At 26.3% G+C, this 13,531-nt stretch overlaps 1 pseudogene; it reads right to left on the minus strand.

Annotated features, from left to right (window-relative positions):
• Positions 1–4,545: 4,545 nt before the first annotated feature.
• Positions 4,546–12,614, minus strand: LOC112769720 (ABC transporter B family member 15-like; annotated as a pseudogene).
• Positions 12,615–13,531: the final 917 nt, after the last annotated feature.

A 13,531-nucleotide genomic window follows, 5' to 3' on the forward strand; every position in this document is an offset into this window, starting at 1 on the left:
AATTAATATAAAAATATATAATTGGATATTTATATGAAATCTAAGTATATCAACCACATGTGGGTTGAAATAATGTTCATTTGAGAAAAGATTGTACTATTTTCTATTTTAGGTATTGCAGCTTGACCTTTTTTTGCCTAATCTTTATTTTACACAAAGTCATCGGCGAGCTTTATCAACAATAAGATTAGATATTTAAATTTTGGAAAATTTTCTTATAAAGAGATGGAATCATTTATCACTATAAAATTTTGAGATTGAGATCTTTTATATATATATATATATATATATATATATATATATATATATCAACCATGCTAGTACTAAAATCAGCTATTAAAATCAATTATCGGTATAAAATATATATTGTAATATAAAATACACATTGAAAATGAATTAAACAATATATATTTATATATAAATACACCGTGATTATTTTTTGTGACTAATTTTGATATACATGTAATATTTTTTTATATATGTATATATATTCTACGCTAGTAATTACTTGTTTTACTTTCCACCTTTATTTACTCTTTTGTTTTCACGAAGATAAAAATGACTAATTATAAATTTCAACCAACTAAAGTTTAGGAAGATTTCTCATTCAAATGGGAAAAAGGTTTGTTGATTGAAATGGGTTCTTACTTTTAATACTTCCTTATAAATCATTTTCTTGTGTTGTCTATTCAATATTCATCATGTTCTAGATGCATTATTATTCGATTCCATACGAAAGCATGTTTCTGAGTAAATTATTGTATAGAAAGGCTTCGGACTACGGACAGGGAAGAAAAACTTGACAGATTCCGGTCAAACAGGGAAATGTTGACTGATATTAATTTATTATTTTTATTTTCAATTAAATTGACCAATGTTATATATTTGCGGCTAGGTTAGTAATTTAGTCATTGGGCATCAAGAAAATCATGGGTCGATAGTTGACCTCAACCTAAACTGGAGAAAGAATAGTCACGCATGCATGATGTGTTCATAAATGTGTGTCCTTTGATGGCTATAAAAGCCAGATTAAATAATTTTAAACTAATAATTTTATTAATTACTAGGTGTAAGTTTTAATTAATTGAAATATTACAAGATGATCCTAATTATAGATCAAAAGTAAATAAATTTGAATGTATAAAGATAATCAAAATTAATAGTTATTAGTGTACAATATTTTAATAAATTCATATGACTTTTTGCTTTAATTCTAAGCATTAAATCTTACATAAATCATAAACTAACAAAAATTTTATGTATTCTTTTTTAATAATCATGTTTCTTGCTATATAAAATAAAATATTGTTATATATACATTGTACATCCGTACATATAAACAGTAAGGGGTCATGCAGGGACGGACTCAAGGGGGTAAGTAGTGGCCTTGGCCCTCCAACAAATTTTAAAAGCTCATATACTATTATAATAGATATATTGTATAGAGTAAAATTTAATAGTATATTAATAGTAAAAAGAGTTACTATTCTTTATGTATTAGAGTTTAAATTTCTCTACATATATTTATATTATTTGTATTTTTTATTTAATTTAAACTTTTTTTATATTTTTTAAAGATTAATTTTAACATTTATAATCATATAAAAAATACTTTAATATTATTTATGATAATATTATTTTTTTCTAATTTTATTTAGTTGTTTCTTTTTTATTATTTTTTAATTAATTTTTATTCCTATTATTATATAAAAATATTTTAATATATTTTAAATTCACATAACAAAATTGTTAGTGCAATTAACTTATATTATTTTATGTTATATTTTTTAATGATATAAAATATAAAAATATAACTTACTGTCACATAAATACTTAATAAAATAAATTAATTAACAAAATATTTAAAAATGTATAATTTTATATTTTATTGGATGTAAAACTATAAAAAAATTATAAAAACTGAGATAATTCTTTTATTTGATAAGTATTTATTAATTTTTTTAATTAAAAAATTAATTATAATTATATCTATTATTAAATATATAGCATTATATTTGACTACACAAGATTTTAATTTTCGACCCCTTCACCCTTAGATTTCTGGATCCGTCCTTCGGGTCATGATTATATGTTAAGTAAAATTAATTGATAAAAGAGCTCCCAACCTTACTAATAACTTATAATAAGATTCAAGCAGTTAACAAACTCCCAAAAATCATACTTATATCACATTAGTATAAAATTTCTAGAATCGTTGTGAAATAATAATTCAACACACATATTACCATGTGCTGAATTTGGCTAATCATGGTTTTTTGGGTAACAGCAGCATCTGTCCCGCGGTGTGTAACAAACAAGGGAGCAATAGCAAAAAGAGAAAATGATATAGTGGGGTAAAATGACTATAAGGGAATAGAATTAGTTAGAGAAAGTGGACACACGAAGCATAGTCTGAATGTTCAGGGTATGAGATGCAGTAGCAGAAGACGCACTATTAATAGAAAATGGGAGAATTATGAGCGATAGATGATTGTGGTATTTGTCTCTCTCCTTTCTGAATTCTTTTCTCTCTTTTCTACCTTCTCACTTATGTAAGTCCATATCAAACAAACCACATTCTGTGCCAAGTTCAGAAATGCAAGGTGCTCAAACCTCTCGCCATTTGGACCGAACCGCTTCATAGACCTGAACCATTCCAAAAAAGAAAAACAAATTTAGAAAAGAAAAAAAAAACGAAAAATTTAAAGTTTTCTTAAGAACGCCTTGGTAGATGTAGGCAGACCAGATACCAGCGACGCAGAACACCAGAACTTGGACGCGACGGAGGTCGGCTCTGTGAGCCTCTATTATCGGGGACCTATTAAGTGGCCTGATAAAATTTTATTGACATGAAAAAATTAGTTTAGAATCAATTTAATCTCTTTTAATGAATATAAAACTCTAACAAGTACTAAATTCCCAATTTGAGATTGTTGTTTGGGTGTTGGAGAAGATGGTGGGAAGTATCAGCCAAGATTTCAGAATTCAAATCGAGTTAGCGCTGAAAAGGTTCTACACTAGTGTAGTTGTGGGATGCTCCTCTCTGAAATAGAAACAAATTCAGAGGGACTATTTTTTGAATGTCCAAACTATAATGTAAGTTCTTGAATTGCTTCCTTTTTGAAATTATCTATTCTTTTTGTAATACATGCTTAATTTATTTTGTAGTTCTTGTTGTGATAGACTTCTAAGAAGAGATGGTGTGAACTTTTTGTGTGGACAAATTGTGAGAAAGAAGAAGACATGATTAGGAGAAATAAAAATGAAAATAGCATTGAGCGTTGAAAGATGAATGTGGGTTGGAGAATTAGTCCAATAGAAGCTAAAATTAGGATTTTAAAAGTATGAAATAATATTTTGAGTTTTCTCTTATTTTATTTGTAGTTGTTGGCTATGGCTTGGGTGTAGGAAAATGATAAATGAAATTTAGTTAATGTCCTTATAATTATGTTTTTTTAATACAAATCGGTTTTGCAAATTGTAAGTTGTGACTAAATCTGCAAATTCACTGAGGATATTAAAAATTTGTATAATTCTGTAAATTGGAAGTTGTGATTAAACTTGTAAAATAGAATGATAAATACAAGGATAAACAAGAAACTGATTAAGTATATTACAAATCTGATTTCATAGGGTTAGAATGGTAAATACAAGGATAAATAACGAATTAAGCAAATAATGGTCAATTGATTATTCTAGTCAGACAATAAAAAATAAGAGTTTCAATAGTAAATAACATGAAAGCAGAAAATTAAATAAGAACAAACTAAAAATAGTTAAGAAAATAATATGATAAAAATAATTAAGGTGTCAGAGATATTTAAATTTCAAGATTAACAATTATTACAATCTACTTTGATCATACAAAGATTTAATTCATGACAAACCCTAGATGATTGAATTTCAATTCCTTAGCAATTCAATCTCTTCTAATCTAATTAACCATCAATCCATTGATCAATTAATTGTGTTAAAAGATTAAGTTCGAACTATGATTTAAAGACCACATAATTTTTAATAACCCAAAAATAATCCAATTATATGTCACGTATCACATTAAACCTAGATAATTGAATAATTATGAGAAAAAAGTTTCAAGATTTAATTCCAATGATTTAACTTTTTCAAGATTTTAAGGGATTCAATTTAGATTAGATTTATTTTTCAATACACTCTAATCCTTAAGATGAAGAACGAAACCCAATTCTTAAATAAAAATCAATATATTAATCAATCGAAGAATAATAATATTAATCTATCAAAATAAATAGAGCTCCTGACCTTAACAATGGAGTTTTAGTTGCCCATAGTACAAAAAAATTAAAATCATAATTTAATTTGTAAAATCTAAAGCTAAAAAGAATGAAAGACGGAAGATAGAGTTCCCCCTTTAGAGTTGCGCGTTGCTTCCTTTATATAAGCATGTAATTGGATTTGGGGTGGGTTGCTGGTGTTTAGCACCAGTTTAGGGGAGCTAAACACCACTTTTGCTGCAATTCGCGCACTCTTTGTTGCCCGTCTAGCGTTTAGCGCCAGTTTTTCATGTTTGGCACCAAGACTTCCGCATGGAATGGTGAGTGGGAAGCGGTTTGGCATTTAGTGCCACTTTTGCAGTATTTAACGCCGTGAATCTAGAGAGTAATCATAGGCTATTATATATTGTTGGAAAGTTCTAAAAGTTAACTTTTTAATGTCGCTAGAATCGCGTCATTTGGACCTCTACAACTCAAGTTATGCTTGTTGGAGTGTAAAGAGGTCAGAGTTGACAGCATCCACGAATTCTCTCTACACTTGTCTTCAATTCTTGGTTCCTCTGTGTGCTTTAACTTCTCTTTTCCTAATATTTTCCTACAAGAATCGTGAAACTAAGAAAATCAAACTACTAATAGAATAGTCTTGAGAATCATATAATTACCAAGCAAAAGTTTTAAATTTTCTATAAGAATTGCCCAAGAAAAGTGTTAAGATGCTCATGCATCAATTACTAACCTTTTTATGACAAACGGTAGTGCACAGATTCTTCTTCCTTGTCCTACCAAACAAGAACTCGTGCGACAAGCTTTGTCGGCGACCTACAATAGCAGCGACATTGATCTTCCACAATATGGTGCATGCGAGAGAATGAAAAAGAAGAATAAGAGTTTCCCTATTTGAGTGATTTGATCATTGGTGATGAAATGTAGTTGAATTTTAACCTCAAAATGGCTAAAACGATGTCGTTTGAAGAGATATTACGCGCCAAGGAAGAAACGACATCGTTTAATAAGGCTAGGTGTCAGGCTCACGTGTTACTTAACGTTCAAGGTAAGAATGCCGTTAACAAAAGGACTAACATGAGTCTCTTCTTAAAAATTGGGGGTTCAAATTGAGTCAATTAGAATTTCAGGAGCCAATTTGAAGTTGCTCCCAAATTTTGGGGGTCATTTTGAATATTAACTCTATAATTAATCATTATATCAAAAAATTATTTTTTACATATAAATATTTTTTCTAAATTTATTTAATGCCAATATCTTAGGAGTTTAAGTATATAAATAATAACTTTTATAACATAACGACCTCTTACATTTAGTTATTATTATTATTATTATAGTTTTTACCACACCTTGATGTAGGTATCAAATGTTAATAATTAAATAATGCTATTTTTTATGACATTTTAATGTTAATGAATAAAATGATCTTTTAATTTATATTTTATTATTTTTTGTATTATTTATTTATTATATATATTTTTAATAATATTTTATCATTATGATTAATAAAAATAAATTAATTTCTCAAATTAGTCATTGAAATTTTTGAAATTGAACACTTTCGTCCTCCAGATTCTAGAATACACAAAATAATTTTCAATATTTGTTTTTGTTAGACAATACAGTCCCATCCGTTAGTCATTAGCAAAAATTGCTGACGTCGAACATTAACTTGTACATGCGACTGTTAAATGTCCACGTGTATAAACTAGATAAATTAATCTTCAAGGTGAAGTACAAAATAGTCTCTGAAAATCTTTAAAAAATATCAAAATAATTCTTAAAAAAAATTTTAAAATTCCAAAACAGTTCTTTGAATATTTTAAATCTTTTTCAAAAGTCAACGTCTTATAATATTTTTAGGAGTAATTACCTAAATTAGTTCTCACGAGTTTTAAAAACGAACATTTTAGTTTTCAAGAAAGATTAATACACAAAAATATCACCAAAATTTTACTCCAACAAACAAATCAGTTCTCAGTTTATTTTTCGGCGGAGTAACTATCCAAACTAATTCCCAAGAATTTTAAAATTAGATATTTTAATTCCCAAGAAAAATTAATACCCAAATCAATCCTCAATATTTTTTTCGTCAAATATAACAGTTTTCTGTCTATTTTTCGGCATGACTCACTAAATTCTTCAAGTATTTATTAGAAAAAGAATATTAATAAATATTATAATCAAATTAACTTTTAAGATTAAGTTAAACCTATTTGATTTCTAATATATTATATATTTTTTTAAATTATTAAACCATCCTCACTACATGCACAATTTCAAATCTAACAGAAAGAGATGCACTAAGTCTCCTATTTTATTAAATTAAAAGCATATTATTGTGGTTTGTTTAGTTTCATGTCTTGTTGTTTGTGCATTTTATTTTATTATGTTGAATATTTTCTAACTCCAAATAAGATATGTCTTTTATTAAGAATTGGTTTACACATTAATTATATACATGTGTATGCATTATGTAAGATTATAAATAAATATATTGATATAATTATCATAATAATCGAATGCGCATTCATTAGTATCAATTACACCACATAAAAAAGGTAAAATAAAATAAAATAAAATAAAATAATAATTATTATTATTATTATTATTATTATTATTATTATTATTATTATTAATTGCATAATAATATTGCACCATAATTTTTTACATATTTTTAGACAAAAATAATGATAAATTTATTCATTAGATTTTTATATATATATTTATAATATAAAAAGATTTTTTGCATAAAAAAATATGATAATAATAATAATAATTTTTAATAAAGTTATTAGAGATTATTCTACCAAAAATTTAAGGTTGAAATTATTTAATATTTTTAATTCAATATAACTTAACTTAGTGTGATAGCTAGAAATTAAGTATAATTAAAGTTATTCTTTTATTTTCACTTGATTCTCAACTTGATCACTAAATTATCAATTAACTAAAAAAATAACTAAATTTCTACTTCATAATAAATACCATATTAAAAATCAAATAGGTTTAACTTAACCTTAAAAGTTAATTTGATTATAATATCTACTAATATTCTTTTTATAATAAATACTTGAAAAATTTAGTGCGTCATCCGAAAAAAGTCGAAAATTATTATGTCTGACAAAAAAAATATTAGAAATTGATCTGTGAATTAATTTTTTTTACAGACTAAAATATCTGATTTTAAATCTTTGGGACTAATTTGAGTAATTATTCCATTAAAAATGAACTAAAAATTTATTTATCTGTCAGAGTAAAATCTTAAAAATATTTTTATGTATTAATCTTTTTTAAATTAAAATATTCACTTTTAAAATATAAAATTTTAAAGACGAATTAGATAATTACTCTTTTTATTTTCGTGATTACCTTTTTTAACCTTTACAGTTTACTCTATGAAAAATTTAGGGTGACCGATCAGTCATAGCAGTGAATAGCCAATAACAATGAGAGATAAAACTGTAGTGATGTTGAAAAGAAGAAAAAAAAATATGAAGAAACAAATTGTGAATATAAAAATAAAAAATAACTTAAAAAAATTAATTAAAATTAACTATTAAAAATTAATTTTTTAGCTAGACTCCTGATCTCGATTTTTTTTAAGATTAGTATAATTTTAAACGACTTTAATAGATAAGAGGTTATTTAATTAGAAATTAGATTAAAATACTAAAATTAATCATAAAAGATTATTAATTTATTATGCTGACGAATTTATCATAAAAATATTAAAATTAACTCATCATTATAAATGATAAATTTTAATAGACAGAATTATTCAAATACTAAAATACTATAAAAAAATTCTCAAAAGTTATCAATTTTTTGGTACTTTATTCTAGAAATTAAGAATTTGAAACAAGTTAATTCACTGTAAATTACTAAAAGATAATCCATCATATCGTCGAAGATCTCCTAAAAAAACATCACATTATATATCTTCGTATAAAAATATTATTTATGCATTAAAATTAATTATTATATATTATGTATAAATTTATGTGTTATTTAACTTATTTTTAATATATATTTTGAGTTTAATTTTGATGTACTGACAGTATAAAATATTTTACACAGTCGTATAATCACATTCGTTTTTTTAACTTTTTTCAGATGATTATTTATGCAATAAATATAAAAATAATTATTTTTACTAATGTGATATTACGTAATTAAATACACGTGTAAAATTAAATTCATATTTTATACTAATAACTAATTTTAATAATTTATTTTATTATACACCTAATATCACTTATACAAAAGATCATGAATATATTTTAATAAACCCAATACTACTAATGAGTTAATATTCAAATTGTTTCATAAAAATATACTTGTATTTCAATTTATTCAATATGATTTCAATATTTAAATTAACATAATATAAAAGTTTCTTGTATATTTTAGAAGTATATTTAATGTGTTTTCTAAAATTAATTAAAAAAAAAGTACTGACCTGGGTATCATATCCCTGTGGCAATTGTGAGATGAAATTATGAGCATTGGAGGCTTTTGCAGCTTCCACAATCTCTTGCTCAGATGCATCTTCTCTCCCAAACAGAATATTCTCTTTTATGCTTGTTGCAAATAGTGCTGGCTCTTGACTAACCAAACGCATTTGAGATCTTAGCCATTTTAATTGCATCTTCTTAATTGGCACCCCATCAACCCTTATCTCACCTCCTATTGGGTCATAGAACCTTTGCAACAGTGATATCACCGTCGATTTCCCCGACCCGGACCCTCCCACCAAAGCTACAGTTTTTCCGGTCGGAATCTTCAGGGAGAAGTCGGATAGTATCATGTTGTCCGGCCTCGATGGGTACGCGAATTCAACATGATCCAATTCGACTTCTCCTAAGACGTTTTCCAGAATCTCTCATACCATGTTGTCTGAATCAATCTTTGAAATTCGTTTTATAACCTCCATCATTCGTTCTTGATTGCTTCTGAGAAGTACTTGACATTTGATAGACCGGCACCTAACGCCCTGATTTACAAAGAAAATGGTTACAAATGATAAAATTTGAAAAATTTTTCTTCACCATTAATTTTGTTTATTGTAAAAAAAAAAAGTTATTAAACTGGTATTTACGTAAAAATAGTGTCTACTCATGTAAAGATGTTTTTATCTAAAAGATTTTAGTTGAAAACTGTTAGATGATAATTTAATCAAATATATTAAACCATCTAACGATTTTCAATTGTAATTTTTACACAAAAATAATTTCATGTAAATGATCACTCATAAAATTTTTTATAAAAATAAGATGATTATTATAAAACATCTTTGTATAAAGAATACTGCAATCCATTAAATTATTTGACATATTTTATAGAACTATCAAACGGTTCACAATACCATCTTTATATGGAGATGTTCTTATCTAAAAATAAACAATGTCATAACTAAATTAAAGTGCATCTAAATGAAAGCATAGGAAGAAAGAAAGGGAGAAGTATAATTACAATCCACCGAGAGCAATAGCAGCACCAACAGCAAAAACAGTGCCACCTTGAGCAGCATGGTACATAACCAACCTGCTACCATAATAAGACATAAAAGACCAAATTGCAAAGACAACACCATTGCTTCCAATTGCTAACCCTTTAGCCAACCCTTGTTTCAAACCCAACCTAACAGAACCTTGTAGAGCATCAGAGAAAGCACCTATTGTCTTGTTCTCTCCCACAAAAGAATACACTGTTCTTATTGATGATATTGCTTGCTCTGCCACTGTCCCTGCTTGATTATACTCTTCTCTTATTTTTCTTGCTAACCCCATTAATGTTCTTCCATACATTAAGCCTGGGATCACTAGCAACACCACAAATGGGAACCCCACTATTGCTAGTCTCCATAGTAATGGAAATGCCACTATGTAGCTCCCAATAAACATTGATGCATTCATCAAGAAATTTGGAACCTGGATAGGTTTCAAAAATTGCAACCAACTATTTATATTAGTTAATTGTATAAAATTTCTTTGTATAAATTTTGACGAAAAATAAATTTATAAATCATGATATATTATTAGAGTTTTAATAAGAAAAAAAAGACTCTTATATAAAAAAATATTAAAAATAAAACTATTTATATATTTATTTCTTTGTATCAACTTAAATTCACTATAACTTTTTTTAATAAGTATCATCACAACTATAAATCACTAATTTCATGGAATTAAAATTAAATCTTATTTTATCCACTACAACAATATAGATTATTTTTTAGAATTATATATGTATAAAAAAAGAATTAAAATTCGTCAAAAAAATAAATTTTGATACTATTTTAACTATGAAAATATATTAATAAAAATTTTGTCAAAAATAGTATTTTTAACATATAAATAATTGTGAAAAAAGCTTAAATCTTATTTTGATAAATATTGGTTGTCAAAAATAATTTGTTAAAAATATTTGAGAATATATTTTCAGTGATACTTATTAACCGTAAAAAATACTATTTATTTTGACATTTATTAACCATAAAAAATTCTCAACAAAAATTTTCAACAAAGAATGAGAATTGAGATGAGATCTTAAAATTGAAGAATAAACTGAGATTTTGAAGATAAAGAATAAGTAGTATGATTCAAAACTGAGAGCAGTGTGATGCCAAAATTAACGAAGTCTAGAGAAAAAGAGGAATAGTAGTGGAGTAAATTGAAAATAAATGAGTGTCAAAATTGAGGAGTAATTTTCTACGATCAAATTATTCATCAAAAAATTATAAAGAATTTGACATTTGTGATATTTATAAAAAATATATATTAATTTTTATATTTAATTATAGCTGTTAAAAAAAAAGTGTTAAAATAGCTCTCTTTTCTTGTAGTGATCCTAATAACAATAATAATATATATTTTTTTTCTTAATTCATACCTTTTCACTAACACAATCTTGAATTACAAGGCTATCATTGGAGACACCGGTGATGACCTCTGAAGTGCTTGTAACATGCAAATCAAAGTATGCCACTTCTTGTCTTAGTACTGCCTTTAAATATCTGCCTCTCATTCTTGTAGCTTGTCTTTCACCTGTTCTTGTCCAACAATAACCCTCTGCAAATAAAGTAATAATCATCAACACAATACTTCCCAGAATGATAATAATTTATTATTTACTTTTCTGTATGTTGTACCGTTATGTGTGAAGACAAAAATAAAAGTTATTTTTTAAAAAAAAATTATAAATTAAACAATAGAAAATAATAGCAAATAAAACTCACCCAAGAAGCAAGCAACAAAAGACCCACATGCCAAATATAACAAAGCCACTGCATTCTGCATCACAGATCAGCAAATTAAAATCAACCCATATAAAATTAACTATTGTTAGTTTAGATAAAATAGCAAATACAAAAAATAATGTAAATAATTTGTTGTTTGAATATAAGATTAATTTTTTAGTGATTTATATTGGGCCATCATAAAAAAATGTTAACCACAGAAAAATTTTAGAAAAAAAAAACCGAAAAATGATATGACACTATATTTAATAATCCAAAATTTTTAGACATCAAGTTTGGGCGGGTTTTTGTTTTATAAACTCTTCACTTTTTCTTTATTCTTTTTGATGTAAGATTTCTTCTCGACTTGCACTTGCTATTCAACAAATTACTTTAACCAAATTAACATCAATTATTTTGAATAGATAGAATATTATTTAATCTGCACCATATGAGCGTGTCTTGTGGGAGTTATATCTGTCTCTCACTTTATAGCATATATAATTATATATGCTAATCATTAAACTATACACATAAGGAAAAGAAAAAAAAAAAAAAGAAGAAAAACAACTTTGAAGTTTGAACTTTTCGTATATATTGCTTGAGAGAGAAGATAATCAAATAAATAATAAAATATTTTAAAAAAGAAATCGTCTACATCCTTCATCTATCTCCAAGCCATAGTTGTTAATTCAAAGTTCAGACAATAATGGTTTTGGAGTTCTAAATCAAGGATGATGATGATAATAATAATATACCTTGTTTATGTTCTGAGTGAAAGCACCACCTCCATCAAGATTAGAAAAACTTCCAAGGTTGTTCATCATCTTGCTAGTGATGAACAAGACCAAAGGTGTGGTTAATCCATCTCCAATTGCCCCCAACAAACCAAAGAGCATGAAAAACCAGTCTTTGGTATCTGCATGCATGAAAATTGAACTTATTGACCCATTCTTCTTCTTCTTCTTCCTACTACTAGCCATGGCACCAACACTATTATGATTATTATCCACATCCATCACAAAAAGAAATAAATACACAGTAGAAGAGACTGAGCACTATAATACTACTACTACCACCAACAATAATAATAGTAGTAGTGATTAAGCACTTTGGGCAATTAATATTTGCAATGTTATGGTGAGAATTTATAGGAATTTTGAGTGAGTGCTTTGAGGGGTATATATGGCATATGGTATGTGGTGGGGGCAAATTAACAGAACAATTTTGGTCAGGGATAAGTGGGTGATTCCTTGATATATATATATATATATTAGTTTGTTAATTACTATCTTAATTAATGAGAATTTCTCATGGGTAAACTTATCTTGATAACAGATATTAAGTGAATAATTACGGATTAACAAAGCTAATAAATTAAACTTTATGAATACTTATTAGTCAGCCCAAGTAGCTAGAATGTTATACTTTGTTAGGCGTAATTTGAGTTGGTTGAATAATTAATTTATTTATTCATTTAAATAAGTGTTAAAATTTAAATTCTGTATGTTTTATATATGCAATTACTTATTAGTTAACGACAATTTTTAAATATAATTTAGATCTATGACAAATTAAAAATTAATTTGTCGAACTGAAAGATAAATCATAGTTTAGTAATATTAATAAGCAAAACTGGATTATTTCTGCAGCTGGTCGGTAGTTGATTAATATTAATTAAAATAATAGTTAACCTGAGCTTTAATAGAACATATATAATTCATCATGTAATCTTTATGGCATCATAAATATTATTATATAATAAAAAATATTATATATAATCAATTTGGGTTGGTTAAGTGGTTAGTTCATTCGTTTGCTTAAACAAGTATCGGAGGGTTCGAATTTTGCTTTGTGCATATAATAATCCATTGGCCAAGATCTCTTAAATAGAACTTAGATCTGTAACATCCTAATATTCAAATCCTTATGCTCGAGTCATAAGTCAATGATATTACGGTGGTACGACTCTCAGGTGGATTTTTAATATATAAAAGTAGGTAATTTCGAAAGGAGTATTAATCGAGAAGCCTGA

Source organism: Arachis hypogaea, chromosome 18 (assembly GCF_003086295.3).
Source record: "Arachis hypogaea cultivar Tifrunner chromosome 18, arahy.Tifrunner.gnm2.J5K5, whole genome shotgun sequence".
In the NCBI taxonomy this organism is placed as follows: Eukaryota; Viridiplantae; Streptophyta; class Magnoliopsida; order Fabales; family Fabaceae; genus Arachis; species Arachis hypogaea.